The sequence below is a fragment of the Palaemon carinicauda genome, chromosome 10 (genome assembly GCF_036898095.1).
Source record: "Palaemon carinicauda isolate YSFRI2023 chromosome 10, ASM3689809v2, whole genome shotgun sequence".
In the NCBI taxonomy this organism is placed as follows: domain Eukaryota; kingdom Metazoa; phylum Arthropoda; class Malacostraca; order Decapoda; family Palaemonidae; genus Palaemon; species Palaemon carinicauda.
In genome coordinates, this window is record NC_090734.1 from 118,399,293 (window position 1) to 118,424,413 (window position 25,121).

Consider the following 25,121-nt stretch of genomic DNA (forward strand, 5'->3'; position numbering starts at 1 on the left):
GTTCTATAAACATTCATCATAAGTTATGCAATACACAAGATAGGGAAGTAAATCCTTCATGTAAAACATGGCATTTTTTTTTCCAGATTTTACTGGCAGCTGTATTTCCCTAACAAAAAGTAATGCTGCTCATCGCTTGGACAAGCTAAAAATGGAAGTGCTGGAGCAAGTGTCTTCCAGAACTCTACCACTTCTAAAGAGCTGCAGTTGGTGCAATATCACTTGAGAAAATTCGAAAGGGTATGACACTCGTGCGTTACAACTTATTGATATAGTTAATCCATTAGTTTAAATTTATAATTTGCATTTAGTAAATTTTGCTAAAATCTTAATCTGCCTTGGTTGTGAAGATGCAGGCGACTTGATTTGCAGGACGAGAAAGACAAATAGTAACTTTGAGAATGTGAAAGATTGTGATTTGAATTTCTGGGTCGATCTGTGACGGCCGGTGAAAAGGGTCCTTTTTTACACTTTTCTAATATAAATCTTCCAAATATACTAGAGAAAGATAAAAGCATGGAATGCAGAGGTTACAACCCTCGCGCGATCACCTTGTTGGTGTCATGTATTTAACAAGGGCGTGTGAAAACCACTATTCACAGGCTGTCTTCCATTTAGATAATCCCTTCATCAAAGGGGAGGGCCGTGACAGGCCCTAGAGAATACAGTTGGGCTACCCCACCGACACTACCTACTCTCACTCTCCAGGTCATCCTTCTGTTTTGGACTTGCCCGCAAAGTTGATAAGAGTTTTGCCCAATGTTTTTCGAAAGTGATTGTCGTTAATTCAACATGACTGACGTTGCTACTTCACCTTTACCAATGTTAAGTACCATAGTTTGTTTTGACAGTTTATTTCAGTACCGAGCATTTGTTCCTTTTCCAGTATTGTGGATTTTAGTTTTGGAAGCGGTTGGCCTGCCTCGGTATCGGCAGCCATTTTGGGTATTGTTCGCTTCGGTAGATTTTAAAGTTAATTTTGCCCATCTGGTACTCTGTCATCTAGGTTAGATTACTTACGTTTATGACCAATATTATTATCATTATTTATTATTGGTTTTTACTATGGTATTTATTTGCTAGCAAGTCCTATTTGGACCTACGAAGAATAGGGATTTAGTCTTTGTTATAGTTTATGTTCACACCTCAGGAAGGTACTCGTCTTAGACTATATCTTTGTTTATTTGTTACGTTCTTGGTTATTACAATTACTAAGAAAAAAGCAATCAAATTTATTATTTTTCTTATTTTATTGTGTGATGTTAGTTTTTATTATGTAACCTTGAGAGCGTGAGCATAGAGTGCTCGTTTTTCTGTTTCTACAGTTATGAGTTACCCCTTCTCTCGTTTTCTTTATTAAGCTAGAGTAAGAGAGGTGTATTTCCCGTTTTCCGTTTTTATACGATCACGAGTTATTCCTGCCTCCTCTTATTCTCAGAGTTGATGATATTAATTTTAATGATATTCACGTTTTATTGTTGTGGTTACTGTTACTAGAGCTAGCACTATTAATAGGTTACGTTAGTGTATGAGTCATTATTTGGGGTCGCTTTATGCCGACACCCTTAGCTCCGCCTTGAGTTATACTCCGCTATAATGGATACTCATTGGGTGTGAACTTGTCAGATATTTGGAGTGCAACGGTCAAATCCGGCACTCAGACTCCGGCTGCGGCCTTTTGCACACGAACCTTTGTCATGATTGATCACAATTACATTATTATGGTCCCTTTTTTCATCGAATCTCCGGCTTCACTGGAGATAACACACATTCAGTATTGAGGAATGTTATCGTACTACTGAGGGTCACGATTTCACGATGACGGACCTTTGTCACTGGATCTCCGGTACAAACTGAGATCAATCAGACGATCAGAACTGGAGTTAACATTTTGATCAATCAGACGATCAGAACCAGGGTATGAACCCTTTTTCATGAATAATCACAATTTCGTTATTACGGTCCTTTTCATCGAATCTCCGGCTTAACCGGATATCGCACAGGCGTTCAGCATTGAGGTTAATATTACCTTTCCTCTGATGTTCACGTTTTCACTATGACGGACCCTTGTCACCGGATCTCCGGTGGCAACAGAAATCACTCAGACCACGGGTGGCCAATCTTTTGTTTTAGCTGTAAAGGAAAGGATTTAACATGAATACAAAGTAAACTGTACTTACTTTAATGACACTTTGAATTTGCGTTGGTAATATTCATTAGCTATTCTTGAAAGTCCTAATGAAAATATATAAACATAATTAGCAATTTTAAAGAAAAGTCATTCAATTTACTATCTTTGGGGTATAGTGTGACACTTGTAATCATGAAATGCGCCATAGGTTGGCCACCCCTGACTCAGACGTTCAGAACTGGGGTTAACATTATTTTACCGATGAGGTTTATAGTTACATGTTATGTGGTTACTGGATATTAGTATTCTATTGATTCATCTGTTCACTGACCAGTGTCTCAAGGAACAGTAGATAGCCTCTCATGGCATGGGTGGTTTCGACCTGGCTTTTCATTAGAAGGGGCTATCGTTCGGTTCCAAGTACTGAGTAGAAATTTATTTCTATTTGAACACGATGTTGTATGGATATTTATCCATATTTATACATAGTTATAATTAAATATATGCATAAATATAGGCATTTTTATTAGTTATAGTTATACGGCTGATCCCAGCCTGTGAATAGGATCACTAACCAGAGTTTCAAGGAACATCCAGTCTTATGTCCCCTTTCTTTTACAGAAGGTCCGCCTACATGGTATGGTTCCCGGAGTCATGCACGCTCTGCTACGAGCTGTCCTCGCTACTCCGGACCCATGATGTAAGTTGGTTCTAATATGTTAACTTTTGGTATCCTTTGGCGATGATTTAATTTGATCCGGATTAATGTATGCATTGCTTATTGAGGAGAACGGTCTTCTCCTTCATCACTGATCCCCTCACTTCTTTCAGGATGATGATGAATCTCTCCGGCCTGCAAGAGAGGCTCTCCGCCCTTGGGTATCAAGGTTTGGAAGGAATGCTCCATCTAGAGGACCCTATCTCCTCGGAGTGTCCTCTCTAGGGTTGGACATCGACCCCATGGACGGGCAGGTAGGTGGTGATGAGTTTTGAGCCTTCAGGTTTGCAATTACTGTACCTGCGTCACCGACGTAGGACCCTCAAAGGATCCTGATGTTCATGTTACCTTGCATAAAGCCGTGACTGCTAAAAGCAGCACATTCTAGGGAAAGCCAAGGGGCTATGACGGAGCTCAAAGATATGGTGGTGAGTCGGATCCGTTCAGGAACTCGGATGACTCCCCCTACAGCCCCAGGCGTATCGAAGTACAGTAACCTCCTTCGATAAAAACAACACATAAAAATTTGCCTTACATGTCCCATATATAGATGGTAGTCCGCCCTCTGGAGGAGCTAGAATTTACTCTCGGACTAGAATTCCCATTCAACGGATTCGTTCGATTGAAAGAGCATGCCTTGGTTAGGTTAGACAAGGTACCAAAGGTAACTGTATTATTTCCTAAAGGGCAGGCCCGATCTGTCTGGACCAGGATGTTGTCGGTCTGGGGGGTACGATAATTCCAAGCTCACCCCACACAATGGGGAATACGCCATATCTACAGCTGCTCTCATTGTTGCCTTGCCTATTATGGATAAATGGACAGGTCTTACTATTCAAGCTGACAAAGAAGGTTCGGCCATACCGGCTCTTAAAGAGCCGGGCCCCACCTCGGGGAGACCCTAGACCCCGATTTATCCCACTGAGACTTTGTTTCGGATATTCAGGAAGAACCTCTCTGCCCTTCCAATTCGACCTACACGTTTGGTGGTCTGATCGGGTTAGTTATGGGAAATACGTTCTGTCTGAGGCCTCTATCAGACAGGAATCGAGCAGGTTGATAGTTTCCTCCTGATGAGGTAAAACCCTCTTCTCTCAGGAGGAGGTGAACAAGGTTCTACAAGGTGGTACGAGAGCAACCCAAAATTGCAGGAAACGCGGGTCCTCACTGCCAGAAAGAAGGTCGAAGACCAAAAGCAAGCTTTCTTCAAGAAGAAGCAGAGAGTTGCCCTCTACAAAACGAACCGGGGTCACTGCCATCAATAGTCAGTTACCCACTCGACATGTCTTCCTCTGATTCAACGACTATGCATCCGGATCCCCCCTCATCAGGTGGGATACCTCACTGGTTCCCCAAGTACACAGCCCAACCCCGTTTGGATGCCCTCGCCTGCATACAGCCCTAGCTCTGAACCCTCAGGTTCCTTTCGTGGACACCAGAGAGGAAGCTACAGGAGTAGAAGACAGTTCCGCCATCAAGGCGGACCTAGGAAAAAGGGGGTTCGGGGAAGGAAAGGACCTAGGTTCACTCCCTCACAACGAGGTAGTCCCGGTAGGGGAGAGACTTTACCACTTTCAAGACCATCGGTCCGTGGGCTCATAGCATAATCTCTAAAGGTTTGAGGTGGAAATGGCCACAAGGTCGTCCTCCTCCACCAGTGACCCTCTCCCAGAAATCCACTCCCATCCTGAAAGAGTACACCACAGAGTTACTCAAGAAGAAAGCAATCAAACGGGACCGATCACCGAAGTTCCAAGGCCGCCTGTTCACAATTCCGAAGAAAGGCTTGTCGGCATTGAGAGGGGACCGGGACTTGTCAAAGCTAAACTCTTACATTCTCTGCAGCAAGTTCCGGATGATGACTATCTCTCAGGTACGGACCTTACTTCCCCGTGGGGCCTTCACCACCTCTGTCGATCTTACCGACGACTATTATCATGTGCCTATAGCTCGAAACTTCTCTAATTATCTGGGTTTCCGCCTAGGCAGGAAAGCCTTTGCGTTCAAGACAGGCTCTTCAGCCTCAACATTGATCCCAGGATATTCATGAAACTGGGAGAGAGAGTGTTAGAACAACTCAGGAACCAAGAGATACAGATCATGGCTTATCTGGACAGTTGGCTCGTTTGGGCCCGGTCGGCCATAGAAGGCAACAGAGCTACGAAGGAAGTTCTTCGATTTCTCGACAACCTGTGATTTCGGGTCAATCTCCAAAAGTCTCGCCTGCAACCATCAGGCCACTTAAAATGGTTAGGCATTTAGTGGGACCTTTCGAAGCACACGTTGTCTCTCCCTTCCAAAAAGGTAAGAGGAATAGCTTCCAAGATCAAGAATTTTCTCAAACACAAACAGATGTCCAGAAGAACCTTAGAAAGTATCACCGGCCTTCTCCAATTCACTTCAATAACAAAAATTCAAAGAAATCAACCGAGTTTGGAGAAAGAGAACTACAGTACCTTTAAGAGACAAGGTCTCGAAGATCCCCTCTTGTCTTGAAAATGAGACTACGCCCATGGTCCGAACCGAAGAACCTCTCCAAATCGGTTCCTCTACAATTCCCACCTCCACAAGAGACATTCCATACAGCCGCGCCTCTAAGTGTATGGGGGGATTACTCCGAACATCAGATGTTTCAGGGGTCTCGGTCACCTGCCATGAAACAGACCCATATCAATGTTTTCGAAGCCATGGCAGTGTTCTTGACCCTGAAGAGACTCTCCTCCGAGGTCGAGCCACATCAGAGTAGTGTCAGACAGCACAGACGTGGTACACTGCGTCAACAGGGGAGGATCCAAGTCACCCAACCTGAATCGGATCCTGGTCACTATCTTCGCCTGGCCAACAGAAAAGAACTTGATCCTGTCAGTAACTCACCTTGCGGGAGTCCAGAATGTGAGAGCAGACAAGCTAGCCAGACGAAACCACTGGAGTCAGAATGGTCTCTAGACATAATTTCATTCCGGTGGATACTCAGGAACCATTAGAAGAAGGTTTACCTATTTCCCCCAGTGAATCTTCTAATGAGACTTTTACACAAACTACGCTTCTTCCGGGGGCCAGTGGCTTTAGTACCACCTCACTGGCCAAGAACAGTTGGTTTCCTCTCCTCCTCGAGTTGAAACTCCGTCCCTTCCGGATTCCGTTCCCCAAACTGACTCAAGTAATCCAAACTCACTGTCAGATTGCTCAAGGGTAGCCGAAACTCTGACTTTGTGGACTACAGGAAGCTTGCAGCTCGTAGAGACGTGAACATTGAACCGGAAATCGATCTCTTCGTCGAATCAGACAAAAGGGACTCGACAATTCGCCAATATGATTCGGCCGTTAACAACTTGCAGATTCCCTAAGAGTTCAGACCATACTCGTATATGTCTGAATAGAGACATCTCTTTCTTGAGGTTCTTATTTGGCAAAGGCCTAACAGTTAGCACTTTAACCACCATCAAGAAATCTTTGAAGATCATCTTCCTTGTTGGGTTTAACATTAACCTAGCTGATTCCTATTTCTCAGCTATTCCAAAAACATGTGCTAGGCTTTGACCTTCGGTTTGGCCACAAAAGGACTCAGGTCTATGAACGGTTTCCTCAAAACTTGCGCCGGACACAGACAATGAATCCTGCTCTTATCACTCTTCTTAGGAAGACTTTATTTCTAACGGCTTTGGCCTCAGGTGATGGAATATCAGAACTAGCAGCTCTCTCACGAACCCGGAAAACATAGATTTCCTCCCTACAGCCGAAGAACTCCTTTCTCCAGACAATGATTTCCTAGTTAAGAAATGAGGATCCGCAAAATAGGTGCTCCCCTCGGAAGATTATTCTTCTTCCCCAGGATCTTTTCTCTATGTTCAGTCACTACTCTCAAGGCCTTTTTTAGCTAGAACTGCCACCCGCTCGTCTGGCCCCTTGGTTATCGGGGAACAAGGAGGTACTATTTCCATTCATGGCATCAGGCAACAAATCCTCTACTTCTTTAAACATACTAATCTGGAATCATTTCCCCAGGCTCATGATATACGGACTGTAGTTACCTACATCAATTACTTCCAGAACAGGGACTTTGATGATTTTTAAACAAAAAATATACGGGTTGGAAATTCCCTATGGTTGTCTTACGCCACTATCTAAAGATTTTACAGGCCCTTAAATACCCGACAATGGCAGCGGGGAGCCTATTCCCTCTCCATTAATCTCTGCTGCTTCCTTTCTTCCATCTCTTCTCTTCTCCCTCCTACCCGCCACTCACACCACGTCGTCACTCTCCTGGGTAGTTCGTTAGCCCTATGATATTTGCCATGTTTAATTCCTATGGTTTAACTGTTATTGTAGTTACCGTTCCTTTAAGGTTTAGATATGCTTAGACATGTAAGGTTTGATGCCTTTTGCGATTTGACACTCGGTTGATTCCTTGTCGTCTTAGTTATTTAGCCTTACGCTCCCTATGTTATTTGGCTAGTTGGTAATTGGACGTTTCTTACATTATTATATTATATTATTGTCGTACATGGTGATTGTATTCTCCGCATTATTACTTTGTTGGGCTTGGAAGGCATTCTCTGGTACATTTTCACCGGCCGTCACAGATTGACCCAGAAAAGGGATTTTGACGAAGGAAAAATCTATTTCTGGGGAGAGACCTGTGACGCCCGGTGAAACCCTTCCGGTTATTTTTGTACGGACCCACCCTTTCCTTGCCAAGCCATATGATCTTGCAGAAGGATGACCTGGAGAGCGCGAGTAGTAGGTGTCGGTGGGGTAGCCCAACTGTATTCTCTAGGGCCTGTCACGGCCCTCCCCTTTGATGAAGGGATTATCTAAATGGAAGACAGCCTGTGAATAGTGTTTTTCACACGCCCTTGTTAAATACACGACACCAACAAGGTGATCGTGCGAGGGTTGTAACCTCTGCATTCCATGCTTTTATCTTTCTCTAGTATATTTGGAAGATTTATATTAGAAATGTGTAAAGAAGGACCCTTTTCACCGGGCGTCACAGGTCTCTCCCCAGAAATAGATTTTTCCTTCGTCAAAATCCCTTTTTAACAATATTCTGGCATTTAATTGAAAACATTTACTTAGTCAATTTATACATGGTGCATTGCAATATACATTATGTAAAATTGTGAAACTTTCTTTGGTAGTGTAATATACTACACACTTTAGGAAGGGAATAAATTTAATAAATTGTGATTGATATATCTATTAATATTCAAAAATTTAGTCCCACGTCAACTAAAATATCCTAGGGACAGTTTGTATCGTACTAGATTGGATTTTTCAATTTTAATTTTATCATTGTTTAATACGCACATAACTAGCTAGAAAAATATAGTTAATGGTTTGGGCTTAATGATTAAAGATTAGTTAAAAGCATAACACAAGTAGGGTTGTGCAAAGATAATTTGATAACTAATTGTAAGAACTGGAATCTGAAATTTGAAACCAGCTCGATGGTTAAAAAGTACTTGTACTGTATTAACTGGTTAATAAACTATTTGAATAAATTTAGTATCTAAATTAGCCAAAGCTGAAAGAGATGAAAAAATAATCACTAGTATGCTGACTGTGTTCTTTTCAAGTTGACACAATTGCTTTAAATTTAAATAAAAGTGCGTTTGAATAGAGAATCTGTCCACAAAGGTTCGTATTGTACCAATTAACTAATTTTCTTTTTGAACTGTAGTTAACATTTATAAATTTTACTTTCTATAAACTGTCTTAGACTCTTAGTGACTAGTTTTTTAATTGCAACAGTTTAATATATTGATTAGAAAATACTAAAACCTATGAACAGAAGCCAAATAAAAAATACCGCAAATTTAGAAACTTGGTACAGTAAGCCCTACTATCTATAAAGGTCCTTACCCTTGTATTGGTAATGACTTATATAAGCTATCTTAAATTTTGCCTATAGTGGACTGGTAGAGCAATAGGCCTTTTATCTGGATTAGGATAAGGCTTGGGAAGCAGTTGTTTTGCAGACAAATTTATCCTAACCATAATTACTGAGTAAAAGGTGGTGGGGAACTTCTTGAGTTTATCTTGAGCAGTAAAATTTGCATGTATGAGCATTCGACAAATGGGAACTAACAACTTTTTAGAGGCATGGGAGTTTAGCAAGATTTACTAAGTTCATTAGGGTCATAGCGTGATTTAAAATTCTTTGACAATCTAATTTTTAGCTAGCTATCTGTATTAAATAAAAGAAATCCTTGACATATGTAATTTTGAAATCGGAGTAAACATTGAAAAATTCAGCTATTAAATTTCTTTAGTGTTAAAGATTGAAGGTACGATGTGCAATTTATTAGGATTTTTGACAGTTCGATGTGGATAATTGTGGATAATTACTGCTGCCACCCTCCACACCATGGAGGGGCCTTTCGGTATTCCAATCATAAATCTGTTCTTGGCAAGTTTAGTTGAAAGAGAATTTTACAGAAAAAATAGGAAACTTGAGTTTTAAACAATTGAAGTTAGTTTTGATAATTTATTAATTTTTTAGCAATTTTTAATAAATTTTTTAAAGTTCCAGTTCAGTGAAGTGAAATTTTTAGCAATAGAACTTTCTAATGTTATAAAGAATATACTGTAAAATATCGGGGAATTAAAAGTGCTTTTAATCTCTTCCCCTTCTCTTAAAGATTGTTCAGCATTCAAATTATTACTTTCTTTACATTAACAGATTTAGGTATACTAAGCATAGATGATAGTTATATAGATAATTCAGAAAAATTTAAATTTACCAGTAACCAGTTTGAGTTAATATTTGCGCTTTTTACCATGTCATTTGAAAGTAACTTTGAAATTCTAATTTTATGATTTGAAATTTTTCAATGCAAACTTCAAAACTACTTTATATGCATTAACATAAAAGAAATTGTCATCTAAAGATTATAGTTAATTTAGAAAGATTTTGCTTGAATGTGTAAAATAAGTTCTTTAAAAGAAACCAAACTGCAATTGAAGTTGACTTCAGTAACTGCAAGTAGATTTTACATTGAGTTTAGTGTTTTTTACAAATTTCAAATGAGAAAAACCCTTCTTGAAAGATCATTGTTCCCGCACAAAATACAAACCCTACATTCTTTCCATAGTGCAAGCTGGCATATACAGTAGCTATAAAAATTTGGTGCTAACAACTGATCTGGTAACTTGTGATAGTAAGGACTGCCCACCCACTCACTCGTACCTTCCCCACTTTGATCTAGTCCCTAGTTGGAGACTTTCTACATGATCGCTGGTTTTAGCTAAATTAAATGTTTACTGTTGGTTTTATTTCAGAAATGAAGCATTAGTATTTAGGAGATATTTTCCCTATGCTGGAATCTTGATTACATTCTGGCTCAAATAACACTAGGTTGGCTAAGGTGAACACTCGCCTACAAATGTTAGTTGAACTCCCCTGAAGTCTAAATATTGGAGGACCTTTGTGGAAGTCTTTCAGTCTGTGTATGCCAACTCATCAGCAGACACGAGCAACTTGCATAGCGAATTCTGTTAAATTTTTTAAGTCTGGCTTATTGGGAGTAGATTTCTTTCGCTTCACAAGGATCTGAGAACCTTCGAGGTAGTCTTTGTCTGTGTACACTGGTCTTTGTAAACATGCAAGCATCCTGCTTCCTAACTAGTGCTGATTCGGTTTCAAGCCTCGCTTAGTGGAAGCTGGTTGCTTCATGATCTGAATGCATGACTTCTCAATCAAATAGCTTCTAGTGATATGGGAGGTTTGCTTGAGCTACCTCTTGGCACCCTCAGTGGAAGCTAACCTTTCATGTGAGATGCTTTGCCATAAACTCCCTCGGAGCTTGCTGACCCTAAGGGATTTTTGGCGGATGCAGTCGCTGCCGTGATAATGTCTTAACCGTGTTCAGTATCTATCAGGCTACTTGGAAGCGTCCTCGTGTCATGACGCCAGAGCGCTTCAGTTTTTTTGAGCTCCCTGGAGATCTTTGCAAGCCATTTCAGCTGGCTGATAGTGCCAAGGGCAAAAGCTAAACTTTGACCAGTTTCACTTGTACTAGTTATCTCTCATCGCATTGCGATCCAGCCTCACGACGCGACACGGTGCCAAAGAAAGCTATCCTATCCCCTAAGTGTTCCTTGAAACAAGCACACAAAATGCCTCGTGATTAAGGATTGCACCAAGATTTGGGTTCAGTGACTCTGTTACTACTAAGTTCTGAGCCTGCTCTACCTGTTTAGGTAAGCTTGCATACTGGTGGCAAATTGCTTTACTGTGTAGATTTGTGAATGTAACATTTTGTGCTCACCATTCACTTTAGGGGATCTGTGTTGCTCAACGTTGAAATTGGTCACTTGGCTCACCTGAGCTCTTGCCGTGTCTTGAATGCTCTTTAAGATGCTTCATGTCTAAGCCCCTAACATGAATGGATTTTTCACCGCTTAGACAACGACAGCACTCTAACTCTAGACCTCAAGGGTTGGGTTTTCTTATCGAGAAATCTGTTATTGTGATAGGTAAGACTTATGCAATTATTCGTATGTTATCCTGCATTCACGTTTTCAGTGTTAGGGAAACGAAAATTCATTCTAAAGCCCTTATTGTCTCTGCCATAAGGCATGAGAAAGTTATCGGAGGATTTAACATTTTCCTACTAATCGTAAGATTATATACACTAAGAATCTGTTTCCCTAAAATAGTTTCGGGAATATTTCCGTACTATCTATCTCGAGTATTATAATTGCTTTTTTGGGGCAATATAATAATTGCTTTAGATATTAAATTTTGTAATTGTGACAACACAAGATTTTAAGCCTTTTTTTGTGAAACACTTGCTTTGCCAGAGTAAAGAAACTTTAGATGCAGTTCTTGCCCAGTACAGTGGTAATGCATCCGCCCAGCATTAGCATGGCTGAAGATCGATCTCTCGTTTTGTTTCTTCACTCACAATAATAATCCTACACAACACATAAATAAGGTTACAGTACTTCACAAAGGGTCTCAATGGGACCCGTCGGCCATGGTGTTTTGGCATACCAACTTTCAGAAATTGAAAATAGTTTTACAGTATTGCTTCTACGTATGCATAAACAGATTGTATGTGTTCTCCAGAAGTTTCAGCCAATTATTTTTACAAATAACGAAGATAGTCTTTAAATAATGACGTCTTTCTTAAGTGCGTTGTCTGCATGACTTGAGTTTTGACAGAATAGTCTTTATTTTTGCATATATATAGCGATTTTTTTTTTTTCACTTGTTTCGAAATCTCGTGTGTAGCAAAAATGGAAGGCATTGGTAGGTAGAGGGTAGGTGAACGATATACCTCCTGGGAAGACAGCTGCCAGAAATTCCAAAGACACATTAGTTATCATGCATGTGTCAGTTTACTTGCAGTTCATATGTACATTGTTTTCACGTCCTCAGGAACTTCATAGCAAGGCCAATGTTACCCAAGGTCATAGAAAGAACAAATAGTAATTTTTTTTTTAAATAAAGAAGAAATAGCAGTCTTTGAATGGTGACATCACCTTACTGTGTTATCTGCATGACTGAATGTGACAGAATTGGTCTGTTTATTTTTGCATTCTCTCTCTCTCTCTCTCTCTCTCTCTCTCTCTCTCTCTCTCTCTCTCTCCCCTCTCTCTCTCCCCCACTCTCTCTCTCTCTCTCTCTCTCTCTCTCTCTCTCTCTCTCTCTCTCTCTCTCTCTCTCTCTCTCTCTCTCTCTCTCTCTCTCTCTCCCCTCTCTCTCTCCCCCCACTCTCTCTCTCTCTCTCTCTCTCTCTCTCTCTCTCTCTTTCTCTCCCCCCACTCTCTCTCTCTCTCTCTCCCCCCCACTCTCTCTCTCTCTCCCCCCACTCTCTCTCTCTCTCCCCCCACTCTCTCTCTCTCTCTCTCCCCCCTCTCTCTCTCTCCCCCCCCTCTCTCTCTCTCCCCCCTCTCTCTCTCTCCCCCCTCTCTCTCTCTCCCCCCTCTCTCTCTCCCCCCACTCTCTCTCTCTCTCCCCCCCACTCTCTCTCTCTCTCCCCCCACTCTCTCTCCCCCCACTCTCTCTCTCTCTCCCCCCACTCTCTCTCTCTCCCCCCACTCTCTCTCTCTCTCCCCCCACTCTCTCTCTCTCTCCCCCCACTCTCTCTCTCTCTCTCTCTCTCTCTCTCTCTCTCTCTCTCTCTCTCTCTTTTTTTTTTTTTAATCGCAAGAGCATGCCCACAGCACACTGAACTCTAGAGAATATACATCTATCTTCAACCCTGAGGTTGCCGTTCTTTCAGGTACTGTTGGTAGTCACCCTTGCAAGCTGGTTTCTCATAAATCCTAGTGCAACTTGTTGGAGGCTCCACAAATCATCAGCTTGCAGTTACCTGTGCTAACTCCAAGTAAGCTTATTTGCCTGGCTCACCTAGTTGGGTTAAGAGAATGGGTGCAGCACCTATGTGCTCTCAGCTCAACTACAGTATCTCATTCACGCGCACTGTCAAGCGAGGTAAAGCACAGGAAACCGGTCAGCACACCTGTGGTGACTAACGATCCTGATCTATTCCCAGTGATCTCTGGCTGAGAGCCCCTTATGAGCACAAGCCATACAGACCACATTTATCATGTGGGGATTAAGACAACTTTCAGAACATTTACTCATCTGGCTTAAAGACTTGCCAGAATTATATCTGCACAGAAAGTGTATCATTTTTTGGGTTAACTTGATTGTTCACCCTAGTTCATCTTGAGCACATGCCAATGGCATTAGTTTTCTCTACTATCTAGAGGACTGGCTAGTCCTGTTGGACTTGGAGCCCCGTCTCTAACATAGAGCCGTGCTTCTCGAGTTTTAACGCAACCTGGAGGTAAACGTGAAGTCTAATTGGGAATCCAGCAGAACCTGGTTCTATCTGGGAACACGAACGTATATGCAAAAGAAATGACCTGAATTGATAGGTCTTGGTTTCAAACAACCTCGGAGGGGTATCTTCTCCAGATCTGATGCCCTTCATGGATGGATCAAGAGGCTCCTCACCTGTTGCAGCACATGGACTCCAGGCTGTTGTTAGTCAGATCAGCAATGCCACATAAACTCCCTGCAGTTGAGAACAACATAGCTTGATCTTCAATATTTCCAACAGCACCTTTTGTTACATGGCAATGTAGATGAGGGACAACACGACTGTAGTGGCATAACTAAAAGGTGGTGGTTATATTTTACAGCAACTTCGCCAACTACCCGTCAGAATCCTGTGATGGACAGAGGCCAGTGCTATCTTCCAGCCAGCCTGGTTCAAACTAGCAAAAAAACAATCTTGGCAGACAATCTGAGCAGAAGACTGATAGTTGGTTCCGAAGGGCTTTTGGACCCTCGAATAGCAAACAGTGACAACTTTGTTGGGTTTGCTGACAGACCTGTTTTTGGTGTTTAAAACCGAAAGCTAATGGGTGTATTACTCGTCAGTACCCGACCCACAGTATGTGAGGTAACTGGGACTCCTTTGCATTCCCCCCTTTGTTTGCTAAAACTATTTGATAAGATTGGCAACCAACTTCATGATGTGAATAACCTCATAGCAATATGCAGAACGTCTGACCTTGGACCACCTTCTGTCGCTGATAGGTTCCGAAGGAATGCACGCTCCACAACTTATTGCATCAACCACACACTCTGATTTGGCATCATATCGTGGCATCCCTACGACTAAACACCTGGAGAGTATTCTAGATCTCTTCACTGAGGTGTTTAAGCAACTAGTGGCAAAGATTCTGATTATCCCAGGAGGTCCTTAACAGGCAAGAAAGGTGATCTATCTTGGCTAGTGTCGTGGAATTGCCACCATACCTCTTCTTTACTCAGAGGATAAGACAGCTTAGTCAAGGTGGTAAAGGCTATATTTCTGGGTCGACCTGTGACGGCCGGTGAAAAGGGTCCTCCTTTACACTTTTATGATATAAATCTTCCAAATATACCAGAGAAAGATAAAAGCATGGAATGCAGAGGTTACTACCCTCGCGCGAGCACCTTGTGGGTGTCGTGTATAAAGCAGGGGCGTGTGAAAACCACTATTCACAGGCTGTCTTCCATTTAGATAATTCCTTCATCAAAGGGAAGGGCCGTAACAGAGGCCCCAGAAACCACACTAGGACCACGCCACCGACACCCAACACGAGCGCCCTCTAGGACATCCTTCTGTTTTGGACTTGCTCGCTTGGTCGTATTTTTTTGTGCTCTTGGTGTTTTTCCCGTTTTTGGATTTAATTCATCATGACTGACGCTACTACTTCACCTTTACCAACGTTAAGTACCATAGTTTGTTTTGACAGCTTTTTAGAGTACCGGGCATTTGTTCTCTTTCCAGTAGTGTGGTTTTTAATTATGGATCGGCTTGGCCTTCCTCGGCGTTGGCAGCCATTGTTGTTTTGATTGGCTCGCTGGGATTTCACGTTAATATTGCCCATTTGGTACTCTGTCATCTAGGTTCTTGGTTAAGTCACTTACGATTTTTGAACCATTATTATTATCATTATTTTATTATTGTTTTACTATGGTATTTTTTGCTAGCAAGTCCAATTTGGACGAACGAAGAATAACGTCCTTGGCTTTATTATAGTTTAAGTACCCGCCTCGGGAAGGTGGTCGTTTTTAGACTATATCTATATATTTATTTTGTTACGCAGTCGTTATTCTTCGTTCATGGTCATTACAATTTTATTATTCTTATATCATATTATAGTGTGCTTTTGGTTCTTTATAGTGTAATCATGAGAGCGTGAGCATGGAGTTCTCGTTTTCTGTTGCTACAGTCACGAGTTACCCTTTCTCTCGTTTTCTTTCTTAATCTCGAGTAGGAGAGGTGGATTTCCCGTTTTCCGTTTTATACGCTCACGGGTTATCCCCTCCCCCCTCTCCTTCTACAGGTTTATGATATTTAAGTTTTATGATATTTAAGTTTTATTTTATTATGTGGTTACTGTTAATATAGCTAGCATTATTAATAGGCCCCGTTCATGTATGAATCATTATTTTGGGCCCGCTTTATGCCGCCACCCATAGTTCCGTCCTCTCCCCGCTCCGCCTTGGGAGTAGGTTCAGAACGTTCATCCTCTCCGCCTTGAGTTCTACTCCGCCATAAGGGATACTACGAGTTTGGAACCTAGTCAGATATTTGGAGTGCAACGGTGAACCCCTGCACTCGGACTCCGGCTTCGGCCTTATGCACACGAACCTTTTCACCGGACCTCCGGCTTCACCGGAGATCACCCAGACGATCAGCATTGAGGTTAACTACCGCTGTTGTTTATAGTTACATATTACTTGGTTACAGACCTGTCACTGCATCCTCGGCTCGTCCGTGGTTCCGCAGTGTACATTAGTTTATTCTGATTTTGTTTTAATGTATTAATATGGAACTCTAGCTTTCAATTATGGAACCATGCTATGCACACATAATTAATGTTATCTAGACTCTTTTGGTTGATCTGATCACTGACCAGAGTCTCAAGGAACATCCAGACTTTGTCTCCTTTCTTTTACAGAAGGTCCGCTGCGCTGCCAAGGGCTGCCCCGCTACCTTTAATGATCCCGTGGGCCATGACCTATGCCGGTCCCATGCGCATTGCGCCATATCCTTCTCTCGGGAACCGGGACAAGCCTCCTACATGGTGTGGTTCCCGGAGTCGTGCACGCTCTGCTACGAGCTGTCCTCCCTACTCCTGAACAATGATGCAAGTTGGTTCTAGTTTGTTCCTTTTGGTATCCTTTGGCGATGATTTAATTTGTTCTTTATATATGTATACATCGCTTATTGTGGAGAACGGTCTTCTCCTTCATCACTAATCCCCTCGCCTCTTTCAGGCTGATGATGACTCTCCGGGCTGCAAGAGCTGCTCTCCGTCCTTGGGTGTCAGGCTATGGAAGGAATGCTCCGTCTGGCGCACCCTATCTCCTCGACAGAGACATGGCCTCTCGTCTGTTCCCGGGCTCTACCACTGCAGCAGTTCCGCCAGAGACAGCAGCCCCATTAATTGAGGCGGTTAGAGCAACCATCCCAACGGAAGAGGAAGCTTTATTGGCGGGGGACGTGTCCTCTCTAGATTTGGACGTCGAACCCATGAACGAGCAGGTAGGTGGTGCTGAGTTGGTGGACCCCCTTTTATCTCATTCCTTCCTCTACCTCTTCCTTCCTCGGCTTTGATAAGCCTACGGCTTCTCCTCGGGATCCCTCCGTCCCTGTACGACCCAAGGTGAAGCCACTACGTACCTTTAAGCATTCAGCTTTGCCATTATCTGCGTCACCGGTCCCCGGACCCTCAAAGGATCCTGATGTTCATATTACTTTACATAAAACCGTGACTGCTAAAAAGACGAGTCCGCTAAGTCCAAGGCTTCGTCAGCGGGTAGTGCTCAGGATCCCTCCTTCCCTGTCGACCTGATCAGGGATATTGTTAAAGAGCAGATACAGCAACATTCTAGGGCAAGCCAAGGAGCTATAACGGAGCTCAGATATGGTGGCGAATCTGATCCGTTCAGGAACTCTGATGCCTCCTCCTTCAGCCCCAGACGCGTCGCAGTTACCCCCCTTCGATAAAAACAACCCATGGAGGTTTGCCTTGCATGCTCCATTTATAGAAGGTACCATAACTCTGGATGGTATAGGCACCCGCCCTCTAGAGGACCTAGAATTTTACCCTCCGGGATTAGAATTCCCATTCAACGGCTTCGTCTGTTTGAAAGAGCATGCCTTGGTTAGGTTAGACAAGGTACCGTAAGGAAACGGTAATATTTCCTAAAGAACAGGCCCAAGCTGTCTGGGCCAGGACGTTGTCTGAATGGGGGTGCGCTAACTCCAAGCGCACCCCACACAAAGGGGCCTACACCATATTTACAACTGCTCCTGCTATTACCTTACCTATTACGGATGAATTGACAGATCTTGCTATTCAAGCTGTCAAAGAAGGTTCTGCCATGCCGGCTCTTAGAGACGGACCCCACCTCCATGCTCATCCCGAGTACCTATACTATCTGGGACGATGCTTCCTCTACTTTCACAGTAGGGAAGTTAGACCCAGACTGCGCCTCTACTGTTTTCCGAGAAGCTTCCCAAATTACCGGAGAATCTTCTCAAGACTGAGTTTGAGGCACGGAATAGGTTACCTAGGTCTCTCCACTCCATTACCTCCGGAGTCCCTGGCCTTGCTTTATCCGACTGAGACCTTGTTTCGGATATTCACGAAGAACCTGTCTCTGTCCTACCAAATCGACCTACACGATTTCTGGTCAGCTCGGGTTAGTTGCAGGAAATACGTTCTGTCTGAGGCCTCTATTAGACATGAACCGAACAGGCTGATAGCTTCCTCCTGCTGGGGTAAAACCCTCTTTCCTCAGGAGGAGGTGAACAAGGTTCTGCAGGATGCTGCGAGAGCAAACCAAAATTTGCAAGTAAGGTGGGGCCTCACTGCCAAAAGGAAGGTCGAAGCCCAAAAGCAAGCTTTCTTCAAGAAGCAGCAGAGATTTACCCCTTACAAGACGAACCGGGGTCACTACCATCAATCGTCAGTTACCCACTCGTCATCAGTCTCTCTCTGCTTCGACGTCTCGGCAACCGAATCCCCCTCAACAGGTGGTCTACCTCACTGCTCCCCCAGGTACACAACCCAACCCTGTTTGGATGCCCTCTCTTGCATACAACCCTAGCTACGAATCCTCAGGTTCCTTTCGTGGACACCAGAGAGGAAGCTACAGGGGTAGAGGACGGTTCCGCCAACGAGGCGGACCTAGGACAAGGGGTGCTCGGGGAGGGAAAGTACCTAGATTCACTTCCTTGCAATGATGTGGTCCCGGTAGGGGGGAGACTTTACCACTTTCGAGACCATTGGACCTTCAGTCCGTGGGCTCACAGCATAATCTCCAAAGGTTTGGGTTGGAAATGGTCACAGGGTTCTCCACCTCCACCAGTGACCTTCTTCCAGAGACCCACTCCCATCCTGAAAGAGTACACCACAGAGTTACTCAAGAAGAAAGCAATCAAACGGGTTCGATCGCTGAAGTTTCAAGGCCGCCTGTTTACAGTTCCGAAGAAAGGCTCGTCGGCATTGAGAGTGGTCCTGGACTTGTCAAAGCTAAATTCTTACATCCTCTGTGACAAGTTCCGGATGTTGACTCTCTCTCTCGGGTACGGACCTTACTTCCCCGTGGGGCCGTCACCACCTCTATCGATCTTACCGACGCCTATTATCATGTGCCAATAGCTCGAAACTTCTCTCCTTACCTAGGCTAACGCCTAGGCAGGAAAGCCTTTGCGTTCAAAGTCATGCCCTTCGGTCTGAACATTGCTCCCAGGATATTCACGAAACTGGTCGAGACAGTGTTAGAACAACTCAGGAACCAAGGAATACAGATCATTGCTTATCTGGACGATTGGCTCATTTGAGCTCGGTCGACCCTGGAATGCAACAGAGCTACGACGAAAGTACTCCGATTTCTCGCCAACCTGGGATTTCAGGTCAATCTCCAAAAGTCACGCCTGCAACCATCAGGCCACTTCGAATGGTTAGGCATTCAGTGGGACCTTTCAAAGCACAAGCTATCCCTTCCTTCCAAAAAGGTAAGAGAAATAGCTTCCAAGATCAGGAATTTTCTCAAACACAAACAGGTGTCCAGAAGAGCCTTAGAAAGAATCCTCGGCCTTCTCCAATTCGCTTCAGTAACAGATCTCCTATTAAAAGCCAAACTCAGACATCAATCGAGTTTGGAGAAAGAGAGCTACAGTACCTTTAAGAGACAAGGTCTCGAAGATCCCCTCTGTCTTTAAAATGAGACTACGCCCATGGTTCGAAGCGAGGAACCTATCCAAATCGGTTCCTCTACAATTCCCACCTCCAAGTGACAATTCATACAGACGCGTCTCTGCGTGGATGGGGGGGTTACTTCGAACATCAGATGTTTCAGGGCTCTTGGTCACCCGCCATGAAACGGTTCCATATCAATGTTCTAGAAGCCATGGCAGTGTTCTTGACCCTGAAGAGACACTCTCCCGAGGTCGGCCCACATCAGAGTAGTGTCAGACAGCACAGCCGTAGTACACTGCGTCAACAGAGGAGGATCCAAGTCACCCAACCTGAATCAGGTCCTGGTCACTATCTTCGCCTTGGCAACAGAAAAGAACTGGTTCCTGTCAGCAACTCACCTAGCAGGAGTCCAGAATGTGATAGTGGACTTACTCTCCAGGACGAAACCACTGGAATCAGAATGGTCTCTAGACATAAATTGATACTAAGGCTGGTTCCGGGCCTCCAGGTATATCTATTCGCAACTCAGATGAATCACAAACTTCCTTGTTATGTGACCCCAAACCTGGACCCTCAGGCTTATGCCATGGACGCATTAACCCTGGATTGGAACAATTGGAGGAAGATTTACCTATTTCCACCAGTGAATCTTCTAATGAAAGTTTTGCACAAACTACGCTCCTTCCGAGGGGCAGTGGCTTTAGTAGCACCTCACTGGCCAAAGAGCAGTTGGTTTCCTCTCCTCCTCGAGTTGAAACTCCGTCCCTTCCGGATCCCATTCCCCAAACTGACCCAGGTGGTCCAAACACGGACTGTGTCAGATTCCTCAAGGATAGCCAAAACCCTAACTTTGTGGACTTCATGAAGTTTGCAGCTCGTAGAGACGCAAATATTGACCCGGAAAACGTCCTCTTCATCGAATCAGAAAAAAGGGACTCGACAATTCGTCAATATGATTCGGCCGTTAAGAAACTAGCAGATTTCCTAAAGAATTCAGACCATACTCGTATGTCTCGAATTTAGCCATCTCTTTCTTTAGGTTCCTATTTGACAAAGGCCTAGCAGCTAGCACTATAACCACCATCAAGTCAGCTTTGAAGAAAATCTTCCTTGCTGGGTTTAACATTAACCTAGCCGATTCCTATTTCTCATCTATTCCAAAAGCGTGTGCTAGGCTTCGACCTTCGGTTCGTCTACAAAAGATCTCTTGGTCTCTGAACGATGTCCTCAAACTTGTGTCAGACACGGACAATGAATCCTGCTCTTATATCACTCTTCTTAGGAAGACTTTATTTTTAACGGCTTTGGCCTTAGGTGCTAGAATCTCAGAACTAGCAGCGCTCTCACGAAACTCAGAAAACATAGATTTCCTCCCTTCAGGCGAAGTAATTCTTTCTCCGGACAGAGCTTTCCTAGCTAAAAATGAGGATCTGCAAAAAAGGTGGTCCCCTTGGAAGATTATTCCTCTTCCCCAGGATACTTCTGTGTCCAGTCACTACTCTCAGGGCCTTTTTAGCTAGAACTGCCACCCGCTCGTCTGGCCCCTTGTTTATCAGGGAACAAGGAGGTACTATTTCCATTCAAGGTATCAGACAACAAATCCTCTACTTCATTAAACATGCTAATCCGGAATCATTTCCCCATGCTCATGATATATGGTCAGTAGCTACCTCCATCAATTACTTCCAGAACATGGATTTTGATGACCTTAAAAAATATACGGGTTGGAAATCTCCTATGGTTTTCAAACGCCACTATCTAAAGATTTTACAGGCCCTTAAATACCTAACGGTTACAGCTGGGAGTATTATCTCTCCCCATTAATCTCTTGTTCTTCCTTTCTTCCATCTCTTCTCTTCTCCCTCCTACCCGCCACTCACACCACGTCGCTACTCTCCTGGGTGGTTCGTTAGCCCTATGATATTTGCCATGTTTAATTCCTATGGTTTAACTGTTATTGTATTTACCGTTACTTTAATGTTTAGATATGCTTAGACATGTAAGATTTGATGCCTTTTGTGTCTGGACACTCGGATGTTTCCTTGTCTTCATAGTTATTTAGCCTTACGTTCACTGTCATTTGGCTAGTTTGTAATTTTGTTTACTTACATTATTATATTTATTTTGTTACATGGTGTTTGTATTCTCCTCATTATGTTATTACTTTATTGGGCTTGGAAGGCATTCTGTGGTACATTTTCACCGGGCTTCACAGGTCGACCCAGAAAAGGGATTTTGACGAAGGAAAAATGTATTTCTGGGGAGAGACCTGTGACGCCCGGTGAAACCCCCTTCCCTGTTTTTTTGTACGGACCCACCCTTTCCTCTCCAAGCCATATGTTCTTGCAGAAGGATGTCCTAGAGGGCGCTAGTGTTGGGTGTCGGTGGCGTGATCCAAGTGTGGTTTCTGGGGCCTCTGTTACGGCCCTTCCCTTTGATGAAGGAATTATCTAAATGGAAGACAGCCTGTGAAGTGGTTTTCACATGCCCCTGCTTTATACACGACACCCACAAGGTGCTCGCACGAGGGTAGTAACCTCTGCATTCCATGCTTTTATCTTTCTCTGGTATATTTGGAAGATTTATATCAGTAAAGTGTAAAGAAGGACCCTTTTCACCGGGCGCCACAGGTCTCTCCCCAGAAATAGATTTTTCCTTCATCAAAATCCCTTATTTGTTTGGCCTTAAGAAATTGAAAAGGGATTATTTCCTTTTTGGATGAGCTGTTCATGCTCATACAAAGTTTTGAACAGGTTTGCTGACCTCATCTGGAAGTGAGACTAACTTCATTGAATGTTGTCAAGGTTCTTCGTTTCTTGGAGTATAAGGCCGTTACTTCAGACTGATATTATCCTACTAATTTTATTTTTTTCCTGTAACAACTCTGATAGGAGTTGGAATGCGTGTTCTATGGGATAAGTAAGTTTCGCGAGTTAGTATCTAGACTAATTCCAAACCAATATGATCCTGATCGCAAAAAAAAAAAGACATAGTGTGCGCTGACAGATCAGAAGTACATAAAAGGGATTTTGACGAAGGAAAAATCTATTTCTGGGAAGAGACCTGTGACGGCCGGTGAAAGAAGTCCTTCTTTACACTTTACTGATATAAATCTTCCAAATATACCAGAGAAAGATAAAAGCATGGAACGCAGCCCTCGCGCGAGCACCTTGTGGGTGTCGTGTATACAACAGGGGCGTGTGAAAACAACTATTCACAGGCTGTCTTCCATTTAGATAATACCTTCATCAAAGGGAAGGGCCGTAACAGGCCCTAGAGAACACAGTTGGACCACGCCACTGACACCTAACACGCGCGCCCTCTAGGACATCCTTCTTTTTTGAACTTGCCCGCATAGTCGTATTGTTTGTGCTCTCGGTGTTTTTTCCTGTTTGTCGTTAATTCATTCACGACTGACGTTGCTACTTCACCTTTACCAACGTTAAGTACCATAGTTTGTTTTGACAACTTTTTTCAGTACCGGGCATTTGTTCTCTTTCCAGTAATGTGGCTTGCTCACAGGACAAGCACCTGTTATATGACCATATAATGTAGTGTGTGCCCCTTAATTTTATTTGGCAACAAGAGCTCATCTTTCATGGGGAATATCAACATCCCTGGCATTAAAAAACTGTCCTGTGAGACACCTACAATCATGTTTAGTAACCACCACATTTATATATTCATTAAATAATCAGTCATATCATGTGCCATTAGTTTTGTAATTGAAAAACAATTCTTCAGGTAAAATGTATTTTTTTTTTGTAATGCATAGACTGTTTGTTTGAAAATACTTTTTTTTTTACAGAATGGCAATGAGAAAAAGCTGCAAGAAATTAATGGCAGGGAGGAAAAGTTGCAAGAAAAATAGCAGGGCTGCAACAAATCAAATTAGGGAGAGAAAAAGCTAGGAGAAAGAGCAAGCTGCAAAAAATTAAAGACAACAAGAAATAGCTGCAAAAAATATGACACATAATAATCTGGTAGAGCAGCTAAGTAATCAATCCATGGATTGACATAGCAGAAGTAAGTTTATCATGGGCATAATCCTGGATTCAGAATCACTTAATGTATTTTCAACAGCAAGGAGAGAAAGCTGCAAGAAATTTACAGCAGGGAGGTAATAAGCTCTGAAAAAGCTGCAAGAAATTAATGGGTAGGGAGAAAAAGCAGAGAAAAAGGTGCACGAAAAATGGGTGGAAGAAAAGGCTGCAAGAAATAAACAGGAGGGAGAAAAAGAATGATCAAGACGCAGGCAAGAAATTGAAAGAAGAAAAATTCTGCAAGAAAATATGGCTGGCAGGGATGAATCTACAAGAGATACACAGACAGGGAGAAAAATTAAAAAAAAAAAAGCTACAAGAAAAGGGTAGGGGAAACTTTAAGGCAGGGAGATGATGATGCAAGAAAAATAGCAGCAAAAAAGTGTGCCCTTGAAAGAGTTAGTACCTGGATTCAGAAGATGCAAGTAATATATATTAATAGCAGGGAGAGAAAAAGAGCTGCAAATAATTTACAGCAGGAAGAGAAGAGCTGCAAGACGAGCTTAATGCTACAATAAAGTAATATAGCAGAAAAGTGTAAGTTAAAAATTTAAATCCAGACCCATTTATATATTTTTCAACAATGGCAGGGAGAAAAATTGACTAATGGGCAGGGAAAAAGGTTTGTTGAAAAAGCTTGAAAAAATTGACAGGAATGAAAAGTTGCAAGAACGTCTAATGGCAGGAGGAAAAAGCAAGAAAATATGTGCTGGGAGAAAAGGTTGTAAGAAAAAAAACAAGCTTGTCAAGAAAATGTACAAAATTGGATACCAGACAAAGTCACCTTGTATATTTTCAACGGCAGGGAGTATAGTTCCTTGCGCAGCTCAGAATCAAGGAGTCACCATTTCATGATATTACCAGTGCTTCAACAATACTTTAGTTGTTAGGGTTGTTGTTATAGTAGCAACTCCAGATTGCTGTTGACATTTTCTTCCAAGGTAAATCTGTCTTGCTATGCTGTGTACGCATTTCATTATTCTCCACTTCAGAATCTCTCTAGCTTGTCAAAAATGAGGTAATTTTTCATAATCAAAAATTTAAATAAAAATTTGAGCACATGAATTTATTAATTTTATCCACCTGCTAGGATAGTCTCATAGCATTAATTGTATAACCAAGGACATTAACAAAATTCTTAACTTCAAAAGCAACTTGCTATAGAATAACACATTACATAGAAAATTTAAAAACAAAATATGTAATAAAAAAACTTTACAGGCAACATTGATATTACAAGCCTAATTTGAACACCATTATGCTCCATGTGTAGAAAGGAAATAAGGACACAAAAACAATGTTGAAGTAAGATAAATTAATGTACTCAAAAGATCAACAGTCACAATAAGCATCTTGTAATTTATATAAGTTGAAATTCCAACAAAATTATTCCAAAATTATTCCACTAAGTTGGAATAACAAAATTTTAGAATAACAAATAGATCCTTATATGATGATGACTACAAAGACTAAGATAACCTAGTACTACATAAAGGAT

The 25,121-nt window shown here is 42.6% G+C and overlaps 1 protein-coding gene and 1 long non-coding RNA gene across 8 annotated transcripts in view; one reads left to right on the forward strand and one right to left on the reverse strand.

The window, feature by feature from the left end:
• LOC137648458 (uncharacterized) overlaps positions 1 to 24,678 on the forward strand; it is a 164,027-nt gene extending 139,349 nt beyond the window's left edge. For all 4 annotated transcript variants that reach the window (XR_011045624.1, XR_011045625.1, XR_011045622.1 and 1 more), the window contains 2 exons: positions 87 to 240; positions 23,389 to 24,678. This is a non-coding gene — a long non-coding RNA (uncharacterized lncRNA). The remainder of the gene's footprint in view (positions 1 to 86; positions 241 to 23,388) is intronic.
• The window catches only part of Xpd (general transcription and DNA repair factor IIH helicase subunit Xpd), a 436,267-nt gene that overhangs the window by 248,712 nt on the left and 162,434 nt on the right, over positions 1 to 25,121 (reverse strand). The gene's annotated exons all lie outside the window — the stretch shown is intronic.